At 41.1% G+C, this 23,303-nt stretch overlaps 1 pseudogene; it reads right to left on the reverse strand.

Moving 5' to 3' along the window:
• Nucleotides 1–448: 448 nt before the first annotated feature.
• On the reverse strand, nt 449–23,223 carry LOC150015545 (nucleolin pseudogene; annotated as a pseudogene).
• Nucleotides 23,224–23,303: the final 80 nt, after the last annotated feature.

A 23,303-nucleotide genomic window follows, 5' to 3' on the forward strand; every position in this document is an offset into this window, starting at 1 on the left:
CATTTTTTCCTTTTATACCTATGTTCCTTTCTCTCTATTTCTTCTTCTTAAAGCAGTCTTGTCAACATCTCTTGCAATGCTGGTTTGGTGGTAATAAACTCCTTTAGCCTTTTTTTTTTTTTTTTTTGTCTAAGAAGCTCTTTATTTCACTTTCCATTTTAAATGATAGCTTTGCTGTAAGAGATTTTTGGTCGCAGTTCCTTGCTTTTCATTACTTTGTTTTTCTTTTCCATTAATTTCTTATTTTTATTTACTTTTTAAAAGATTTTGTTTTTATTTTTAGAGATAGGAAAAGGGAGAGAGAAAGAGAGGGAGAGAAACATCAATTAGTTGCCTCTCACACCCCCCCAACTAAGGACCTGGCCTGTAACCCAGGCATGTGCCCTGGCTGGTCATCAAACTGGTGACCCTTTGGTTCACAGGCCAGTGCTCAATATACTGAGCCACACTAGCCAGGGCCTCCAAAGCCACCTCAGCCTCCACCACAACCCCCTTGAAGTCACCTTCACCCTTAGGCTTAGCGTAGTCCAAAGTAACTTTGTTTCCATCTATTTTACCATCTTCCACCACCTCCTTGGCTGTTTTGGCATCTTCCTCACTGTTGAAGTCTACAAAAACAAACCCTTTAGAAGATTCAGTCTCTTGGTCTGTGACTATTCTGGCCCAAACAGAGCCATCAAATGACTCCTTTAATGTATCTTCTGTAGTCTCCTCAGACAGACATTTGACAGTTTTGGATGGCTGGCTTCTCGCATTAGGTGATCCCCAGGTCCTTGCAATTCCAGCCTGATTGCTCTGCCCTCAATTTCTCTCTTATTGCAGGAATTTAGTTTCTTTAGCATCTTCGAATGAAGCAAATTCTATAAATGCATACCCTTTAGATTTGCCATTCTGGTTCTGGGCCACTTTGATAGAAGTTGCCTTCTCAAATACTTCCTGAAGAGTTTCTTCTGTTGCATTGCAGGAAAGGTTGCTTAAAACCAGAGTTTTTGATTCACCACCCCACGTGCTATTCTTTCCACCTCTGTAGTCTTGACTTTGACCTTTCAAAGTCAAGTAGTAAAGGGAAATGGATCACCCATCTATTTCTGTTTCCTGCTTTTCTTCCAAGGTTTTCTCTGCATCAGCTTCTGTCTTAAGTTTAATATAAGCAATCCCTTTATGCTTTCTGTCCTTGCTGACTAATCTAATCTCCATAGCATCTTCAAACACTTCTTTTAACTCGTCCTGAGTAAAGTTATAAGGCAGATTTTTAGCCAAAGGTGTTCTCACATCTCGATCTTTTTTACTGTCTTTTCCTTTTGGTTTTTCTAGTTTAATTTTATTACCAAAGACTTTTAAACCCATGAGTTCCAAGGCTTTTTCCAGGTCTTCAGCAGATTCAAAATCCACATAGCCAAACTTCCTCGACATACCACTTCTGACATCTACAATAGCAAGATTGTTCTTAGCAAAAACGTCACTGATACCCGTTTTTAATTCAGAGGAGATTTGCTGAAGTTCAGGTTTTCAACAAAGAGATTGACAGCTGTAGTTGGTTCTGTGGCTTCCACCTTCTGCTTCTTAGCTTCAGGAGCAGCTTTCTATTTGGCCATTTCCTTCTTTCATTTTCCAGGTGCTGCTTTCATGGCAGGCTCTTCATCCTCTTCATACTCCTCTTCCTCATCTTTGTCATCCTCATCCTCTTCTACACCATCCTCCTCTTCGTTGTCATCCTCCTCATCTTCATCCTCAGCTGTGTTCTTGGGCTTCACAGGAACAGCTTTCACAACTTTCTTAGCTTTGGCTGGTGCAACCTCCATAGGTTCTTCTTCATCCTCCTCCTCCTCCTACTCATCATCATCACCCTCATTGTCTTCATTCTCGTCTTCATCATCATCCTCATCATCAGAGGCAGGAGCAACAGCAGCAGCTTTCTTCACTGCTGGCTCAAATTCATCCTCATCTTCATCTTCATCCTTCTCCTCCTCGTCACTGTCATCATCATCTTCCTCATCACTATCTTGGCATTTTTGCTGTTCTTTGCTCCCTTGGCTGGGATGGCTGCTCCCTTCATACCAGGGGCTGCTACCAATGCTTTAGCTGGTGTGCCTATCTTCTTTCCAGGTGTGGCTACTGCTTTGGCTGACGTAACTGCTGCCTTTTTTCCAGGAGCTGATGTAACCACTGCCTTTTTGCCAGGGGTGACACCTACCTTCTTGACTGGTGTAGCAACTGCAATCTTTTTTTTTGCTGGGGAAACCATCACCTTCTTTGCTGGAGTTGTGGTAGCCATCTTGCCTTTTTTTCTGAAGAATGATAACCTCTTCTTCACTGCTTTCATCATCTTTATCTTCAGACATTTCCTCATCTTCACTATCTTCTACCTCCTTTGGAGGAGGATCCATTTTCTTGGGGTCACCTTGATTTTTACCAGCTTTTTCTTCACCATGGTGGTGGCTTATGACAGCCAAGTGTACGGCAGGTGAGTGGTGCAGATGAGCCCAAAGGAACTTAACAATGTTGATGGTGGCTGCTGGTGCTGCAGATCCAGAGCACTCCCTACTTTTTAATAATATGTTACCGAGCTTTCTGCCAGCTTGCCACTGCTGCTGCTGCTGCCACTGCCACCCCGGCTATGCCCTTCATACTTGTCTGGATGAGTATTTCTTCTTTATATCTTTGTTTGTTGGACTTCCATGGATCTCGATTTACTGGAATTTCTGGTTTCTCCAGTTTCGAGGTGGTTGTTTTCCTTCTTAGTTGTGAAGGGAGATGCAATATGTCTACCTATGCCTCCATCTTGGCCAGAAGGCTTTTCCATTAATTTTTTAAAATTGTATTTTATTGATTATGCTGTTACAGTTGTCCTGTTTTATTCCCCTTTGCCACCTTCCACCCAGCATGTCCCACTTCCTCAGGCAATTCCTCCACCATTATTTATGTCGATGGGTCATGCATATAAGTTCTTTGGCTACTCCATTTCCTATACTGTACTTTACATCCCCATGGCTATTTTGTAACTACGTATTGGTACTTCTTAATCTTATCACCTCTTTGCCCATTCCCCTACACCACCCTCCCATCTGGAAACCATCAAAACACTCTCTGCATCCATGATTCTGTCTCTGTTCTTGTTTGCTTAGTTTGTTTTTTGGATTTAGTTGTTGATAGATATGTATTTTTTATCATTTTATTGTTCATAGTTTTGATCTTTTTTTCTTAAATAAGCCCCTTTAACATTCCATACAATAACAGTTTGGTGATGATGAACTCTTTTGCTTTTTTCTTGTCTGGGAAGTTCTTTACCTGCCCTTCAATTTTAAGTGATAGCTTTGCTGGGTAGATCAACCTTGGCTGTAGGTCCCTGCTTTTCATGACTTTGAATACTTTTTGCCAATCCCTACTAGCCTGCAAAGTTTCTTTTGAAAAATCAGCTGACAGTCTTATGGGAACTCCCTTGTAGGTAACTAACTTCCTTTCTCTTGCTGCTTTTAAGATTCTCTCTTTATCTTTAACCTTTGGCATTTTAATTATGATGTGTGTTGGAGTGAGCCTTTTTTGCATCCATCTTGTTTGGGACTCTGTGCTCCCTGGACTTGCATGTCTATTTCCTTTGCCAAATTAGGGAAGTTTTCTTTTATTATTTTTTCAAATAGATTTCCAACTTCTTGCTCTTTCTCCTCTCCTTCTGGCAAACCTATGATGCGAATGTTGGATCTCTTGAAGTTGCTCCAGAGGCTGTTTATACTATCCTCATTTTTTTGGATTCTTTTTTCCTCGTGTACTGATTGACTTTTTTTTTTTTTCCCCTTATGTTCCAAATCATTGATTTGATTCTCAGATTCTTGCACTCACTGTTATTTCCCTATAAATTGTTCTTTATTTCAATTACCATATCCTTTGCTTCTGACTGGATCTTTTTTATGTTGCTGAGGTCCTCACTAAGTTCCTTGAGCATCCTTATAACCAGTATTTTGAACCCTGCCTCCAATAGATTGCTTATCTCCATTTTGTTTAGCTCCTTTTCTGGAGTTTTGATCTGTTCTTTCATTCGGGCTGTTTCTTTGACTCCTCATTTTGGCAGCCTCCCTGCATTTATTTCTATGTATTAGGTAGAGCTGCTTTGGCTCCCTGTCCATTAGTGTGGTCTAACATAGTAGGTGTCCTGTAGGTCCCATGGCACAGCTTTCCTTATCATCCAAACTGGATACTTGAGGTGTGCCCTTTGTGTGGGTTGAGTACACCCTCCTCTTGTAGATGAGTCTTGGTGGCTGTAGGCAGATCAATGGGAGGGATTTACCCAGGCCAGTCAGCTGCAAGGATTGGCTGTCACTACTTACTAACCTCTGCCCTCTGTGGATGATCAGCTGTGCAGGGGTGATGGTGGTCCTATGTGGACTGTAGCTGTCCAATGGGTGCACTGGTGCTGGGTTTTTCCCAGTGGTAAAGACCAAGGTCAGCCGCTGCCTGTGTTTTGTTCAGGGCCACCCTCCCTGAGCTACAAGCAACCTGAGATGGCTGCTACTTGTGCTGGGTTTGGAGATTCCCAGGTGAAGCCAAGATGTGAATGTAGGCTGGCTGCTGCTTGTGCCTTATCTGTGGTTCATGAGGCCAGCTGTTGCTTATTTGAGAGGATTCAGGAAGTTTTACAGCAAGAGCCAAGACAAGCCTTTCTTATGGAAAAGCAGGTTGGGTGGCCAGTAAATTCAGTGGAGCAGAGTCTCCAGGGATCTCTAAGGCTGGTCAAACAGTACTAGTCAGGTTGATGGAGTCTCAGATATGGCACCAGCTTGCCTGCTCTGTGGGGGAGTGCTTGAAATGGGACAATGACATCTGCTTGCTTTGAAGTCATACACTTCAGTTTCTCATTGTGTTCTGCTCATGACTTTCAAGCTGCTACCCTGGTGCTGGAGCTCAATAGGGAGTGAGTTGAGAAAGTGAGCCCATGTTTGGGTTCTTTAAGAGGAACTGCTTGTACATGATAGGCCACAACTATATGGACTAGTTCATCTGTAGGCTCCTAAATAGATGAAAACTGAAATTTCTGTTATAAGGTTCAAGAACAGAAGCTTGCTCTCTGCAGATTTAGACAGCAAAGATGAAGGTAGTTGCTATGGAAACAAATGAAGAGTGAGCCCTAGAATAATATGCCACTAATAAAATATAACAGAAAGAAAGAAAGAAACTGGGCCGTTATTGACATAATTGGATCAAAATGAAAACGAAGTACATACACCCTATCACTGTAATTGCCAGGTAGTTAGCTAGCTAATTCTCCTTATTGTTTAAGACAATTAGCATTTGTTTTTATTTTCAGCTTATTACAACTGAAACCATTCTAACTGATATGCTGTACATATTATATAATTATATCATTTTAATAATGTTATTATTATTTACAAAGGCAATTTAAACACCATGCAATCTACAATCACAGAGTTTTCATGCAATACAGATGGGGTGTTTGTTATTCTTTAATAAAAAAGGGGGGGGGACTGCTTGGGGCTCCAACAATTTCTTCCACCAACTCAATCCTCACTGGTTTTTGCACACAGATGTTGTGGGGCCTTATCTTCCTGGCACTGGATCCCTGGGCTGGGGGACCTGGTGTGCAACTGGGACACCTCACTCCTGAAATATCCCTCCTGAATCTTTATCCTCGACATGTGGGTGAGAACCAGCCTGTTACACATCTGCACCCCTCCTATCAGTCTAGATGGATGTGGTTTCTTTAATTCCATAGTTGTCAGACTTCCATTCCACTTGATTTCTGACTGTTCTGAGTGATGGTTCTATATTTTAGTAGTAATTTTGATGTGGTTGTGCAAAGCGGTGAGCCATGTATGCCTATGCTGCCATCTTGACTGGAAGTCCTTGCTTTTCATTACTCTAAATACTTCATGCCAATACCTTCTGGCATGAAGTGTTTTTGTTGAGAAATTAGCTGATAGTCTTATGGGAACTCCCTTGTATGTAACTAGCTGTTTCTTTCTTGCTCAGTTTAAGATTCTCTCTTTGTCCTTAACCTGCCATTTAATCATGATGTGTTTTGGTGTAGGTCTCCCTGGGTTCATCTTAATTGGGACTCTCTATGCTTTCTAAACTAGTGTGACTCTTTCCTTTGCCAGCTAGGAAAGTTTTCTGTCATAATTCTTCAAACAGATTTGTTTTCTTTTTCCTCCTTGTGGTATCTTTGTGATGCAGATATTGTTATTTTTTATGTTGTCCAAAAGTTCCCTTAAACTCTCCTCAATCTTTAAAGTTTTCTTTGTTGTTGTTGATCTGAATGGGTGTTTTTTTCTACCTTGTCTTCCAAATTGTTGATTTGATCCTCTGTTTATCCAGCCTGCTTTTAATTCCTTCTAGTGTATTCTTCATTCCAGATATTGCATTCTCCATTTCAAACTGGTTCTTATTCATAGTTTCTATGTCCTTTTTCATGCTGATGTAGCTTTCACTAAGTTCTTTATTGTTCTAAGTTCCTTGAACATTTTTAAAACCATTACCTTGAATTCTATGTCTGATAAATTGCTTGCCTCAATTCACTTAGCCCTTTTTGTGGTGATTTTTTTCACTTCTTTTATTTAAGACTTGTTTCTTTGTGACCCCATTTTATTTTATTTTAAGATTTTATTTATTTATTTTTAGATAGAGGGGAAGGGAGGAGAAAGAGAGGGAGAGAAACGTCAATGTGTGGTTGCCTCTCATACACTTCCCAGCTGGGGACCTGATATGCAATCCAGGCATGTGCCCTGAGTGGGAATTAAACCAGTGAACCTTTGATTCACAGACCAGCGCTCAATCCACTGAGCCACACCAGCCAGGGCTGTGACCGCACTTTAGCTGTCCTTTCTTGTTTATGTATTAGATAGATCTGCTCTAACTCCCTGTCTTTGTGGGGTGGCCTTTTGTGGTAGGAGTCCTGTGGTGGAGTCTTCTTGGACTCCTAAGCGGGATGCTCTAAGAATTTCTCTTGTGTGGGTTATATGGGCTCTCCTATTGTACTTGTGTCTTGATTTTTGTTGGCCCATTTGTTGATGGGATCTCTCCTCTGTATGGCCTACTGAGAGGTTCAACCCCAACCATATCTTGTATGCTGTTGTACAGGTGCTGACAGTAAAAAACAAAACAACTCAAAAAACACAACAAAAACAAACACCCCCCTCCAAAAGAAACAACAAAATCAATGACAAAAGAGCAAAGAATAAGAAAAAAGTGAACTAGAACAGTGAAATGGAAAAAAAGAATACAAGAAGACCATAAAAAAGAAAGAAAAATAATTATGAGAGAAGGAAGAGAAATAATAAGAGTACGGAATAAAAAGACAAAAATGGCAAAAAAGAACAAAGAAGGATAAAGAATTAAAAAGGCAAGGAAAAAAGAAAAAGAATAGAGTAAGATAAGGTAGACTAAGAGCTATGAAAGAAAAAGTAAAGGGGAGAAACAAGATGGCGGAGGAGTAAGTGGAAGCTACACTAACTTCCTCCCAGAACTAGTCTGGATTTACAATGTAATTTTGGAGAAATCATCTGGAATAACCAACCGAACACCAGCTGGAGAGAAGTCTTATAACCACGGAGAGACAAAAAAGGCCGCTACATCACAACGTGACCGGTAGGGAGTGCGGAGACCCGGAAGGGCTGGCTGGGCTCCCACGGGTGGCAGCCAAAGGGACTGAGAAACAGCTCAGCAACTGGGGATTCCCCCTGAGAAGGGCAGGGTCTAAACCCCCAGCTGGGCTTCCCAGCCTACAGCAACAGAGTGGAAAGTAAAATAGTATCAGCTGAGAAAAGCGAAAAGCCACAGGGTTTCTTGCTAGCCGGAGAGAAACAGCTGGAGAAAAAGAGCTCTTAAGCGGATCACATATGAAAATATTCTGCCCCCACTTACCCTGGGCACAAGCAGAGGGAAGACAAAGAGGACAGGAAATGCTTGGGGAGAGCTTGGTGTGCTGACTTTGAGGGGAGAGCTGGGGAAGCGGCTGGCTGGGTCCCAGTGCTGACTCATCCCCAGTACTGCAGGCAGACCATTCCCGGCAAAGTGGCATCAGCCTGAGGGGAAGCAAAAGCCCAGCCTACAGGAATTAAGCTGCCATACCCACAGTCCTTAAGCCTGACGGCTAATCACAGATTGAATAGATTCACAACTAAAGGAGTCAGACAAAGGCAGTAGATCCCTGGAAGTCTCCAACAGGCTGCCTAGGCCCAGACTGGTACAGGATCTGACGCCACCAGGGGCAGATCCAGGAACTGCAGATCATTCTAAGAAGCACCAACAAACAATAGGAGTCACAAAAATGGGGAGACAGAGAAACAACCCCCCATCGAAATGAAAGTTAGAGTCCCCAGAAAGAGTGCTCAATGAAATAGAGGGGAGCAAACTATCAGATATGGAATTGAAAGCATGGATTATGGAGAAGCTCAATGAGCTCAGCAGAAACTACAAAGAACTCCAGAAAAACTACAGTGAACTCCAGAAGAGCTATAAGGAACTTACTGAGAATTATACCAGCATCAAAAAGGACATGGAAGCTATCAATAAGAGCCAGGAGGAAATGAAGAATACGATCTCTGAATTGAAGAACACAGTAGAAGGAATTAAAAGCAGGCTAGAGGAAGCAGAAAATCGGATCAGCGAGCTGGAGGACAACGTACACAAAAACTCCCAGACAATGCAACAAAATGAAAAAAGACTGAACAAGACTGAAGAGGTTCTAAGACAGCTGCAGGACAACATGAAACGTAATAATATCCGTATCATAGGAATTCCAGAAGGAGAAGAAGAAGAGCAAGGAATAGAAAACCTCTTTGAAAAACTAATGACAGAAAACTTCCCTAACATGAAGAGAGAAAGAATCATGCAAGTCCAGGAAGCACAGAGGGTCCCAATGAAGATGAACCCCAACAGGCCCACTTCAAGACACATCATAATTAAAATGCCAACATTCAAAGACAAAGAGAGAATCCTAAAAGCAGCAAGAGAGAAACAACTAATAACATACAAGGGAGCTCCAATAAGGCTATCATCAGATTTCTCAGCAGAAACACTACAAGTCAGAAGGGAATGGCAAAATATATTCCAAGTAATGAAAAACAAAGGCCTACAACCAAGAATACTCTACCCAGCAAGGCTCTCATTCAAAATCGAAGGTGAAATAAGGAGTTTCCAAGACAAAAGAAGGCTAAAAGAATACATCTCCACCAAACCAGCATTGCAAGAGATGCTAAAGTGTCTGCTTTAAGAAGATGAAGAAACAGAGAGAGAGACAGAGAGGAACACGAGTACAAAGGGGGAAAATGACAATGAATAAGTACTGAAAGAAAGAAGGAACTTCTACCATTTGCAACAACATGATTGGAACTAGAGAGAATTATGCTTAGCGAAATAAGCCAGGCAACAAAAAAAAATTACCTTATGCTATCACCTGTTACAGGAAACTAATGAACAACACAAACAAATGAGCAAAATTGAACCAGAGGCAAGAAGAATGTCAAATGCCTTGCAACTGGAGGTCTTTCCGATAAGACAGTCCTACAGATTTAGAGACTTGTATGTGGGTTATGTTGCATAAATTAACATGTGTTTTCTGTTTTCAAAGGGCATAAGCCTACGATCTCATTACCTGAGTGATTGTCTGTACATATAGGCCTCACTTAATCCTGTCTGCATTACTGCCTCCTGAGACTCAATGGTTTGGCTGAACTAAGTGGCTGGGTTGGTGAAGAACGGGGTGGTCTGTGGGCTTCACTTTAAAACTGGTTTCTCTTTTCTATCCTAGTGGCTTGGACAGAAAGAGCCCAGAGGCCTGAGAGGGGGGAAACCTAAAATATTTCCCTCAGTCCAAACTAAGTATAATGGGCAAAAGGGTTTTGGACAGGTGAGATGTACCTGGCATACCTTCCTCCAAAGAAGCCCTTCTTTTCCCTAATGTGGGACATTGAAAAATTAATACCTGTCTTTTGTCATCTAGTGGTTACAGATTGAATGATGTCCTTTAACCTTGTTGCCCCCAGAATACAACAAGGATGTCAGCCTGTTAAACCAAGCATGCCGTTGTCCAGAGACAGCCAACCAACCTGGAGTCTGCACGATCCTTCCCCTTGTGGGAAGGCCACCCTCCCCTCCACACCCTTACTCTTATTTGGGATTTCTTGACCCAAGGGTAGGTAGGACGACGACCATGTCCAGCTTGAAGCAGCTAGAGGAGCTTGAGACCTTCGTCCATTGTCCTTTATAAGATTGTAAAGGGTCTTAAGTCTGAGAGGGAGCGATTGTTATTTTTTATTGTTAAAGTATTTAACTAATTAATTAATTATTTAAAAAAAAGAAGAAGAATATATGAAAGGGTGAGGCAGGAGAGCTTGTATGTACGACCCATGGGCATGGACTTGGGGAGGTGATTGTTGGAGAAGGGGGGTGCGGGGCGGAGGGGAGCAAAGGGGAAAAAATTGGAACTATTGTAACAATATAATCAATAAAATATACTTAAAAAAAAGATGCATAAGAAAAAGTAAAGGAAAATAGATGAAACAGTAAACAGCAATAATAAAAATATTATGAAAAAGAAAAAATAATGAAAAACAAACAAAGTGGAATTAATCTCAGCAGAGTTTAGTGCCTGCCTGCTTGGTCCCCCCTTTGAGTACAGCTCTGATGCTGTCTGAAGCTGGTGTAAGCCAATGTTAGATGCAGAATGTTCAAAGCTACCAGTAATTAACAGTTTGTTTCCTCCAGGCTTGGCTATGCATGGGATGGGCCAAGCTGCACTGCAAGGCTGGCTTTTATGAGCACATGGCCCAGTGGTGGGGGTTAGCAAACATCCCAAGGCACTGCAGGAACCGCCTCTAACTGCCTCTGTCCGCTGGCCTGCTGTCAGTCTTAGTTGCTGACCCAACTGTTTCTGAGAGGGCTTCTGAAAAAATCATGAGGATGAGATCCCTGCATCTCTCCTGGCGGGGAAGTGTCATTCAGACATCAGGGCAGATGGTATGTGTGTGTTCCCCCTTCCCCAAGTCATGTGTCTGAATCTGTTGCAGATTATTTCCCTTTACTTGGCAGGGTTGAGGCCCTAATAGGAAAGTGGTTGGGGCTTCCAGGGCCCAGAGTTTGGGTCTGCCAGAAACGAGGATGGTGTTACTATGGCTTTCCCGTGAGGTAGAAGCACCAGTTCAGTTCCTGGAGAAATGTGTGAAATGGCCATGCCCTAAAGCCAGTCTCTGACACCCCCTGACTGCTATGTTGCTGTCTCCTCAGCAGGGGTTAAGGCTCATGGTGCAGAAAAAAAAAAGAAAGAAAGAAAAATAGATGCAGGGTGGTGTGAGCAGGATACAAAGGGTGGGTGAATAGTATTTCACAGGGAAGGGCTTTTCCCCTCGGAGGGGCTTGCTCTTCTCAGGAAAAATGGCTGCTGCCATATCAGGGGATGTCCCAGCACTGGGATTTCAGTAGCTGCACCACCATATCTCTCCCAAATCCAGACTCTTTTCAGGCAGCTTCAACCAGTCCCACCCTTTCTTTGCCAGAGACCAAGATAAATGGCTGTGGACAAAAAAACCTATGCTTTGGAACTGAGGCAGATGTGCCTCACACACCCTAGGCTCAGTTAGAAGCTGATCTGTCCAGCAGAGGCTTCGTGACCACGGCGGAACAAACTTTTACTTAGGACATTTCATTATGTCTGGGGGAAGGAAGGTGACTGCTTTCTCTAGTGGAGAACAGCAATTAGACATTCTTCCCTCATGCCTTTTATGGAGGAAGATACACATGAGAGATATAAGGTCAAGATTCATGAATCATCAATAGTTTGGAGGCATTAGGATTACAATAGACAGTAACAGATTACGTGTACTAGTACAGAGGGTACAGTGACCAGTCTGTGTCAGGGTCTATCAAACATCTGATGCCACACTGGCATTAGGTGCAAAGTTTCATACATTACTTGCTACAGATTGTTTATGTTATATTAAAAGATAAGCAGAGCAAGTTCTAAAGCATAATAAGCATTTTTTTAATCCAATTCCCACGGAAACCCTCTGAGTGGCTTTCAGTTATGTTTCACACACAGCCATATGTTGAGACTTAAAGACAAGCATGGCTGGGATGCCGGTGGCAGTCATGCTCAGGCTGGGGCTACAATTCCCTAAACCATGAGGAGGAGTTCCCTACATGGAACCTTAAAAAAAAATTAGTGGCTGTGTCTCCAGCAGGCTCTTTCTCTCTCTGGCAGACAGAAATCCTGTTACCTTTTACTGTTGGGTGCTATGTGGGTGGCTGATCCCAGCACTGGTGCCCAGTGCTTGGGAGCCCAGTTTGGATTCCAGTGTTCACTCCTCTAGGGGGAAGGTTCCACAGCTGTGCTGAAACCTTGGCCTGCTGCCATGGGAGCAGGGTCAATTCCTTTTGTGCTCCCACCCTTCCTACTAGTCTCATGGTGGTTTCTGCTTGTCCTTAATTAAAAGTTTCCTTTCAGGTAGTCTTTGGTTGGTTATTTTGTGTAGCTGTTCAAATCTTTAGTTTTATTTCCAGTATGGTTCTCAAAGAAGGTGCTAGAAAAATCCTCCTACTCCTCTGCCATCTGGCAAGCTCTCCACGTCAAATTTCAATATTTTATTGGGTAGTAGCTCAGTCAATACAATAACCTCAGTTTTAAGTAAGATTTAAAAAAAAAACACTTAATACTAGACTTATAAGTTGCTAAAATTATAAGAATCAATGGTGGACTTCCAGCCAACATGGAGGCCTAGACAGACATGCTGGATCTCCCTCCACAACTAAGAAGGAACGTTATAGAGCCCCTGGGCTGCTCCAATTGAAAACAAACCCACGGGCTCTTTAGTTAGGGGTCCGATTGCCCGTCGCCAAAATTACAACTCTGAACATTATATTCGAGTGAAAAGAAAAATTGTTTATTTAACAGTTACACACATCCTTGCCTCCCCTCTACCTAACCAGTTTTAGGGGGGGTCAGAAACACCATTTCCCTACTTCCTAAGCATAGTTCAGCTTTACCAGCAGCTGCCAATCACTCAATCTGATTGGCGAGGTCCTTTCTGTGCTGTGGTGCCCTTCAGCTCTCAATGCAGGACCACCTGGATTCTCAGCCTCCTTGTGAACTGTCTTCTTCCTGTAAACTGCGTGGATCTCCTCTCCTTCTCCAGAGCACCTCTGCAAACACTCACCAGAGAGGGAGACAGCCCCAGAGCGTGCCCCCGAGCGTGCCCCCACCGAGCGTGCCCCCCGAGCGTGCCCCCGCTAAAGTGTTCGCAGCTGCCTATATATCCCTGACTGTGTCCTCTGACGCAGTGGGTGTTGCCAATAGTTCTGACCATTCACAGAACCCCACGTAGGCTCTGTGTGCTTTCCATACCATCACCTGGTTCAAGACTCCTCCCATCCACCTGAGGCTTTGGATGCATTAAAGCAATTTACATAATGAAAGACACCCGCCATCAGCCTCAGGCATGTGGAGGCATTCTGAAAGCTGCTTCCTTCTCCTCATCCCCCAGCCACAAACTCCGGGGATTTTTGGACTCTCCTGTTTCTGTAACAGGAATATAAGTACCTCAAAACTAGAGACAACAGAATTTCCAGAAAATCAAGCTGCATGGAAGTCCAACAAACAAAGATATAAAGAAGAAATACTCATTCAGACAGGTAGGAGGGGCAAAGCTGGGAAGGAAAAGACATGGTTTGGTGGCAGCAGCAGTGGCAGCGATGGCAGTGGCAGACTGGTGGAAAGCACAGTCACATGTTTTAAAAAATTGAGAGGGACACCTGGGGAGTGCCCCCAGCTCCTAACCAGACAATGCAGCTCACGGTCCCAGGGCCAGGGAAATCAAGCCTCATTGATTCTGACTGTGAAAACCAGTGGGGTTTGGGGTGGAGGAAGAAACTGCCAGTCTCTCAGCAGAGTCTGCTTATTTAAATGGCCCCCATGGTCCTAGAACATTCGCAGACCCACCCACTGTAAGAACCACGGCCAGTGCAATAGCTAAAGAGGCACCAGGCCTATATGGAAGTGGAAAAAGTGCCTGGAAAAGGGGAAAGTGCTAAGCACATGGCATTGATCCCACTCTAACCCCTCTTCCACATACAGTGCCACAACATGGTGAAACAGGTCGCCCTGTACTGATGAATACCTAAGACTCCGCCCCTTACAACATAACAGGAACAACAGCTCTACCTAGACTCAGAGGCAAACACAGGAGCCTGTCAAGATGAGGAGACAGAGAAATATGACCCAAAAGGGGAAAAGGATCAAGGTTCCAGTGGGAGAACTAAGTGACGAGGAGATAGCCAACCTAACAGACACAGAATTCAAAACATTGGTGATAAAGATGCTCACGGGCTTGACAGATATGCTTGAGTATGGCAAATGCATAAGGGAAGAAGTAAAGCCTATGTTAAGTGAAACGAAGGAAAATCCACACAAAACCAATAGTGAAGGGAAGGAAACCAGGGTTCAGATCAATGATTTGGAACATAAGGAAGAAAAAAACAGTCAACAAATACAGAATGAGGAAACAAGAACTGAAAAAAATGAGGAGAGGCTTAGGAACTTCTGTGACAACTTTAAATGTGCCAACATCCTAATCATAGGGGTTCCAGAAGGAGAAGAGAAAGAGCAAGAAATTGAAAGCTTATGAGAAAAAATAATGAAGAACAACTTCCCTAATTTGGTGAAGGAAATAGACATACAAGTCCAGGAAGCACAGAGAGTCCCAAAGAAGCTAGACCCAAAGAGGAACACACCAAGACACATTGTAATTAAAATATGAAAAGTGAAAGATAAATAGAGAATCTTAAAAGCAGCAAGAGAAAAGCAGAGACTTATCTACCAAGGGGTGTCTATAAGACTATCAGCTGATTTTTCAAAAGAAACTTTGCAGGCAAAAAGGGACTGGTAAGTGGTATTCAATGCGATGAAAAACAAGGAGCTACAACCAAGATTACTCTATCCAGCAAAGCTATCATTTAGAATTGAAGGACAGATGACGTGCTTCACAGACAAGGTAAAGTTAAAAGAGTTCATTATCACCAAACCATTATCATATGAAATGTTAAAGGGACTTATTTAAGAAAAAGATCAAATCTATGAACACTAAAATGACAACAAACTCACAACTATTAACAACTGAATCTAAAAAATAAAAACAAAATCCAACTAAGCAAACCAGAATAGGAACAGAATCATAGGTAAAGGGATCATTTGGAGGGTTATCAGCTGGGAGGGGGAAGGGAGAGAAATGGGGAAATTGGTGCAGGGATTAAGAAGCATAATTGCTTGGTACAATATAGACAGGGGGAAGTTAAGAATAATATAGGAAAGATTGAAGCCAAAGAACTTATATGCACGACCCATGGACATGAACTAATTGGGGTGGGATTGCTGGGGGGAAGGGGGTACTGGGCAGAGGGGAGCAAATGGGAAAAAATTGGGACTACTGTAACATTATTAATAAATATACTTAAAAAATCAATGGTAAACACTAAGTTTTGATTGAGTCATAAAGCTTTTTCCAGGGGCATCTTTTCTTATCTTCTCCTGCTCTCCAGGGCACATATGGATGACCCCTGCTGCTCCTTTTCTGGGGCCATGTGTCTTAGAGCAGCTGTGAGAGATTCAGAGGCCAGACCCAGATCAACACCTGTGATGCAAAGTACCTATCTGATGGCTGTAGACTTCAGCTTTGTATTTGCTGTCTGTGCCATGGGCCTTCTTGGTGGCTCTCCAGCCTGGTCTCAGTCAGTGTATCCTCTTGGAGTCACTCTAATTCAAAGTAAATTTTTTCTTTTCCATTTAGCCCACATTTTAAGACAAACTTTTTCAAACCAATCCACCAGGTGTGGTGAAATCTGTCCAGCTCTTTTCATACAAAATGATGACCAAAATGTAGTTTTATTTATAGAGAATTACATTTTTTATTTGTAGGGCATGGTTTATAAATTATATTATACACACAAGAAATTCTTAGAAGGAACTAACAGCAATAGGGGAGTTTTTATGTGATGATTTATGTTCTGGAATCAAACTGCCAGTTCGAGTCCTGACTTCATCATTGATGACTGCCTATTGGATCTGGAATAAGATCAGTCTTCTCTTCTCTAAAATGAGGTAATAACCTCACTGACTCCAGTATATGGTTGTAAGGGTTACATGAAATAATGTGTGTGAATTGTGGCAAGCAGTGCCTGGCAGAGAGAAGTGCTGGCCATTGTTACACAAAGGGGGTTACAGGAGGCTAGTTTTGGAGCATGTCTGTGCACCTGCTATGGCAGTGTTGCTCAGGGTCACCAACCATGAGCCCAGGCAGCCAGGACTGGTTGCTTTGTGAATAAATCAGTATATTAGTTTTTCATTGTGGCTATAACAAATTACCAAACAGATAGTGGCTGAAAACAACTGAAGTCCAGTATCTTACAATTCTGAAGGTCAGAAGTCCAGGACAAGTAGGAGGGCTGGTTCTCTGTGGAGGCTCTGGGGGAACATTCATTTTCTTGCCTTTATCAACTTAGAGGCCACATGAATTCCTTGGCTTGTGGCCCTGTATCGCTCTTAACTTTTCTGCTGTCATTCATCTTTTTCTCTGATTCTGACCCTCATGTGTCTATCTTATAAAAACCTTATAATTACATTGAGCCCACCGAGATAGTCCATGAAAATCTCCCCCAAGATCCTAAACTTGATCTAATTTGTAAAGTCTCTCTCTCTTTTATTTTTAAATATTTTTATTTATTTATTTTTAGAGAGAGGAAAAGGAAGGGAGAAAGAAAGGAAGAGAAACATTGATGTGTGAGAGAATCATAGATCAGGTGCCTCTTGCACAACTGGGGACCTGCCCTGCCACCCAGGCATATACCCTAACTGGGAATTGAATTGGCAACCTTTAAGTGTGTAGGCTGGTGCTCAATCCACTGAGCCACACCAGCCAGGACATTTGTAAAGTCTCTTTTGCCATTTAACAGTCTCAGGGTTTAGGGATTAGGATGTAGACGTCTTTGCAGGGCCGTTATTCTGTTGACCACATCCAATGTCTACTGACAGGGGCATTGACAATTAGGTGACTAAAAGAGGGCTTGGTTGATGAGCTTCTGCGTTAAGCTTTAGATCCAAACTCTCTCTGATGATTCTTTATGCCACAGACTTGCTTGTGTAGCAGGAAATGTATTTTTCTTGACCTTGAGCCTCTCCTCTGTCCTGGCCATGGTTTTCATGGGAACAAAGAAAACACTGCTGCCCAGATGACCCAGATATGCATGACTGTCACACAGAAAAAACAATGGCATGTTTTCTTCTCTTATTCCATAGAGCTGATCTTTTCACACCTTCACACCAGCTGATGAAAGTCAAAGCAGCCCCTAAGTAGCACAAGTGGCACTGTGGTGACAGAGAAAGGGCATACATGGGTAGAAAGGTGACTTTTTAGGCCAGGGAATTATCCATAGTGTTTGTGGTAGAGATCAGGTAATGAGGTTATTTTCTCAGTACAAAAACATCAATATATTATGGTAAAATTATATCTTTGATAAGTAAAGTAAAATTATAATACTATTTCACAAAATGTCAAATGATTTCAAATTTGTTTTATTTTAAACTTTTGCTAAAGGTATATTTAAAACTGAAATGCAGCTATTGAAATAAACTTTCTATAAAATAGATAATTTTTAGTGTGTGATATTGCTTATTGAAGGAAAAATAGAACACAAATGAGAACTTCTATCTTCTGAACTTATTTAGTGGGAATATATAATGTTTGTTCTTAAATGGGTCGGTCATGTGTGAACTTATATATAAATAAGGTAGTGGATAATACTTTAAGGAAGTATTGTGTTTCAGATCTCTTGGACAATCTGGCAAAAGTTTCCAAAACATTTTCATATGCACAACATTTTGCATGTAATATCAGGGAGTTTATGGATCTCTCAGTGAAGTATACCCATGGACCCCAATTGGGTTTCCCTGGTTCTTTCTTCCACAGGAAGTGGAAGGCTGTGGTATGGGGGTGGGAGGGAGATACAGGAACAACCTTAATGTCATTCTGTCTTGACATTTAAATCACTGTCTGGTCTGGAGAATTGTAAAATTGCACATGAAACACTTACATTGTTATTTCTGCTTTTTCCTGTATTCCTTGAGACTATGTTAGATAAAATCCAAAAGAATAACTATTTTTTGTTGGCCTTCTATCATCATGTTTTCCTGGAATAAATAAGACTGATACATTGGTTGTTAGCTGGGGCAGTTGTGCCCCTCCAAAGACATTTGGCAATGTTGACAGATTTGTGGTTGTCGTAACTGAGGAAGTGCTACTGGCATCTAGAAAGCAGAGGCCAGGGATGCTACTATTCATCCTACAGTGCCCAGCACAGCCCCCTCATTGAAGGGTCATCTGGCCCCAAATGTCAGCAGTGCTACAGTTGACAAACCCTGTGCTAGAATTAAACTCCTTTTTCATATAGAACTCACATAATATTTAATACAAGCACTTGTTTGGAAGTTACTCTTTGGAGTAGTAGAAGGTGATGTTTCAAGTTGGTGGTGGTGTTTGCTGTTAACAGACACCTTTTATAAACACAGATGGGGATGTTCACCAAGGTTTCCAGTCACTTCTCAATGAAGTCAACAAACATGGCATGTAGCATGTTCTTAAGACGTGCTGACAAACACCTTGAAGGAAAAAATTCAAATTTAGTTTCAGGAAGTTTTGTTCACACATTGATGAAAAAGGAAATAAAAAAGAAACTACAGAAATGCAGGCAGTGAAGCATAACTCTACTGCCTTAAAAACAGGCTTAGAAATACACTTACGAAATTAACTTTGAATTTTAATATAGCTTCTGAGTTATGTATTTTTTATTGTTTCTGACATGCCCCTTCATGGTGTCAATCTCAATAGGTACACCCTCTTACATCTTAACTTGCTTCTTTCATTGATTCACTATTTCCCACTGTGATATAGAAGCAGAGTTTCAGCCATCCTGTGTTCTCTCCAGTCTTACCTCTGGTTGTGGGGTTGCTTTTCTCTTAAGGTCTCTTAACTTTTTTTTGTCTTCTGAGTCATACTTCAATTGCCTGGGTTCAGCGTCTCACCATATTTTCTTCAATATTACTTTAATTGCTTCTTAACTGCTCTCTTCAAGTCCAGTCTGGTTTCCCTCTTTGTCTCAGAAGTTTGCACTACTGACAGAATAGTTTTTTTAAATAAAACTCAGTTTGGGAAACTCAGGCTTTAAATTGGAACAGGTTTTACAAAATATTTTAGTCCAGAAAAACCGTCCATAGTGCACTAAGTGAAGTCCAAAAATATTCTATCAAGTAGTATTCAGAGTGATGTTACTGTGATATGAATGAACTGATGGAGTGATCCTGGCCATTTGACTGGTTGTCAGTGCTGAACGCTCTTCAGTAAAACTCAATATATCATCATCATCACCACTCTTGTTGCAACCCATGGAGATGCCCGCTCTGAGCTTGCATCTCATTCGGGATGATTCTGAGTCCTTTGGTAGGTTGGGTCTTCCTGGTTGGTGATTCCAGGAAACTTCTGGTCAATTGGTGTTCATTCTGAACATTAGCCTGATCTTCCAATATTGTAGAATATTGAGAACACAGAACCACCTGCCACTCTTCTTGGTTGCTAGGCTTCTTGTCCCCTGTACTTCTTCTTTCATTTAGAGAAGCTGAAATATTTAAAAATAGGAGATATACAGAAAATGTGAACTAATTGCCAAGCACTTCATATTTAAATCCAAGTAATCATGGGGGAGTTATAACTGGGTTTTAGTGTATTGAGTACAGGCCCTTCCTGATTTGGCTTCAACTTACATTTCAAAGCTATGCTCTGCCTCTGTGTTCTCCCTAAACCTTCATTTTCTGTCCTGTGTGTACACACACACACACATACACACACACATACACACACCACTCTTTAGACCTATCCCGGTCCATTCCCAGTGGACCTTTCATATTTCTTGTTCTCTTAAGTTATCATCATGATCCAGGTCTAAAATGCTCTTTCCATCTTTGTCAGATTGGAGAGCTATGCTATTTTTTAATAATCATATCCCACTACGAAACCTCTCAATAATTCAACAACTATGTTTCATATACTCTGGTTGATGCCACTAAGACAAAAATTAGTAGAGTTAGACTGTTAAGGCTACATATCTAGTTGAAGACAGAAGATTCAACAGAAAATCTGAGTAGATATTAAGTGTCCGACAGGGATATTCTTTGAATGTAGGTGTGTGGCTGCCACCAACTGTTTTCTCATAAAAACTTGACAGTATCTCTGTGTATTTTGGTATATTTCATCAGACTGAGCAAATTCTGGTTGGCTATTCCATCTCCAGTTGGTGCCAAGCACTAAGCTCAGTGCCAAGCACTTAGCACAGTGCAAGGCACATAGTTAAGTTAGTTATTGAATCTTAAAATGCAGCATGACCTACATAAGCATTTATGGTAGAAATATTTTGAGAGAAAAAAAAATTGTTTAAATTGTGGAATCCTTTGAAGAATGGGACCAAAAGTAAGTATTTGCTTTGGGTAGGCCTCTATGAATCCTGTCAGAATTCCCTCAGGCAGAGCTAAAGGATGCGTCTTTTGCTAAATAACTGGGTCACAGAAAGGATTGATGGTGTGAGATGTTAGCCTCAGTAGACTTCAAGTTAAGATGGAAAGAAAGGCTGAGCTTGGCTACAGTGTTGTCTTTTTAGGGTAGGTGGTGTGACCTGGTTACCTGAGGTCTCTTTGTGTGTGTGCTTGCCAGGTTTTTTGGCCAGAGACACAATTCTGGTTTTTCTTTTGTGCTCATCAGATTATGAAATAGTAATTTTTAAAAAATACTTTCTAATTTTTTAATTACAGTTGACATAGAGGTTATATTAGTCTCAGATGTACAACCCAGCAATTTCACATTTATCAATATATAAATATGAAGTGATTACTCTAATAAAACTAGTACCCTCTTGAAATCATATGTAGATATTACAAAATTATTGACCATATTCCTTATGGTATATTTTACATCCTGTAGAGAAAGGTCAGTAAAAGTAGGATAACAGTTGTTTGTATTGAAATAACACAATAATTTATAAATAATAATATAAGAATAAGCTGTGTTTTGCATACTCACAACTGTAAACCTACTTTACCTCATCCCCATACTATACTGTTCTATAACTACTACTTTGTACTTGTTAATTTCTTTATCTCTTTTGCCATCCCACCAAGCCCCCTCCAGTCTGGCAACTATCAAAATATTCTCTGTATCTGTGAGTCTGTTTCTATTCTGCTTGTTTATTTTGTTTTTTTAGTTTCCACATATAAGTGAAATTATATGGCACTTGTTTTTTCTCTCTGACTTATTTCATTCAGCACACTACCCTTTAGGTTCATCTATGTTGTTGCAAATGACAAGATTTCATTCTTTTTTTAAAAACATTTAACTTTTTTAAAAAATATTTTTTATTTTTATTTATTTTTAGGGAGCAGGGAAGGGAGGGAAAAAGAGAGGAAGAGAAAAATCAATGTGTGGCCTCTCGCATGCTTCCCAACTAGGGACCTGGCCTGCAACCTAGTCATGTGCCCTGACTGGGAATTGTACCAGCGACCCTTCAGTTTACAGGCTGGTGCTCAATCCACTGAGCCACATCAGCCAGGGAAAGATTTCATTCTTTTTTACGGCTGAGTCATGAAATTGTAATTTTTGAAAAATACTTAAATCTCCTTCCTCTAAACTTTGCTGGAAAAAATACTTCCTCTTTGGAGCATTTTTTATCAAAAAGGACCCTTAAATATCAACAATGTATAGAAATATTTTTTTAGATATATGCTACTTAATAAAATAATATGGGAAAGAGCCCTGGCTGGTGTGGCTCAGTGACTGAGTGCTGGTCTGTGAACCGAAAGGTCACTGGTTCAATTCCCAGACAGGGTACATGCCTGGGTTGCAGGCCAGGTCCCCAGTTGAGGGCATGCGAGAGGCAACCAATTCATGTCTCTCTCACACATTGAGGTTTCTCTCCCTCTCTTTCTCCCTCCCTTTCCTCTTCTTTAAAAATAAATAAATAAAACCTTAAAAAATTAACTAATATGGGGAAGATTTGGATGGGAGAAACAGATAACCTTTTTTAGAATCTTTCCATTTGGCCATGTGTATTTTTCATTGAAGGTAGGAGGGAAAAGCGCTACAACCATTTTCATAATGAGAGCTCTGTTTTTTCATCCTTGGTCAAACACATCTTTCACCCCTGGTGATATGTGGATTGGAGGGAGGTTTCCACTAAGCTTTGGAGTACAGTGCAGCCTGCACATTTGTTATTCCATCATGCATCATCTTCATTCACTCATATACCTTCACAATTTCAGTATCAACTAGGCCTATATGTTGCTTTAAAATTTATGGCTCTACAATTCTGAATACAAGAAAAAAGTGTTACTGGCTGTGAAGTCTAACTGTAAACACTTTTCATACTTCCTTTTGAATGTGATTATGGTAGTGATCGATAGCATGGATTTGGGCTCCATCAACCTAATAACAGCACATTGCTCAAATATATAAAAGTATAAATTATATTTGATGCAAGCTTTCAAAATTGCTTATCCTACACATCTTGTACAGGTTCCTTCCCCCCAAAACCAAAGATGTAAAATCAATGATATACCTGGGCAATAGGATAAAAGTATAACTCCCTTTGTCCTATAATATTTTTTCTAACAAGAGCCTTCCATCCAAAGACCTGAATATTAGTTGATGCTCTTTTAAACTTGGAGCAATAATGATAAGGACCATAGGAGTGTTTCTCTATGCAACGTCTCCAAAGAACTGCCTCCCACCCCACAAGTTCTCCAAAAACTAGCATAGAGATTTTGTGTCTTTTTTTTCCAACTCATTTTCTTTCATCTGATATTATTTTATCAGCGGGAACAATAACATGTACTGAACACTAGGATGTACTAATGAAGATTTTGTATTTACCAACATAGAGACATAAAATCTCCCTTATCTGTACCTTATGGGTTCTTCCAGTTAGAAGTATCATTTTTTGGTAAACTGAGGTCATTTTTCAGTAATCTAATTTTAATTTCCCAATTTAATTAAGAGAAAAAGACAGTACATATGATACTTAAACAATCTAAGTTTAAAATAGGGTGTATATACTGGTACACACTCAGTACCTGTTTGTGGAGAACCTGGGCATTGTCAATCTGCTTTTCAGTGACAACACTCACCTGGCCATGGTGAGCCCTGGGCAATGAGTCTGAGCTCATTTCTCTAAATCCATTGACTAGATAACATTTGAGAAGTTTCCAACTTTGG

This window comes from Furipterus horrens, unplaced genomic scaffold, assembly GCF_987537825.1.
Source record: "Furipterus horrens unplaced genomic scaffold, mFurHor1.1.pri manual_scaffold_3, whole genome shotgun sequence".
NCBI lineage: Eukaryota > Metazoa > Chordata > Mammalia > Chiroptera > Furipteridae > Furipterus > Furipterus horrens.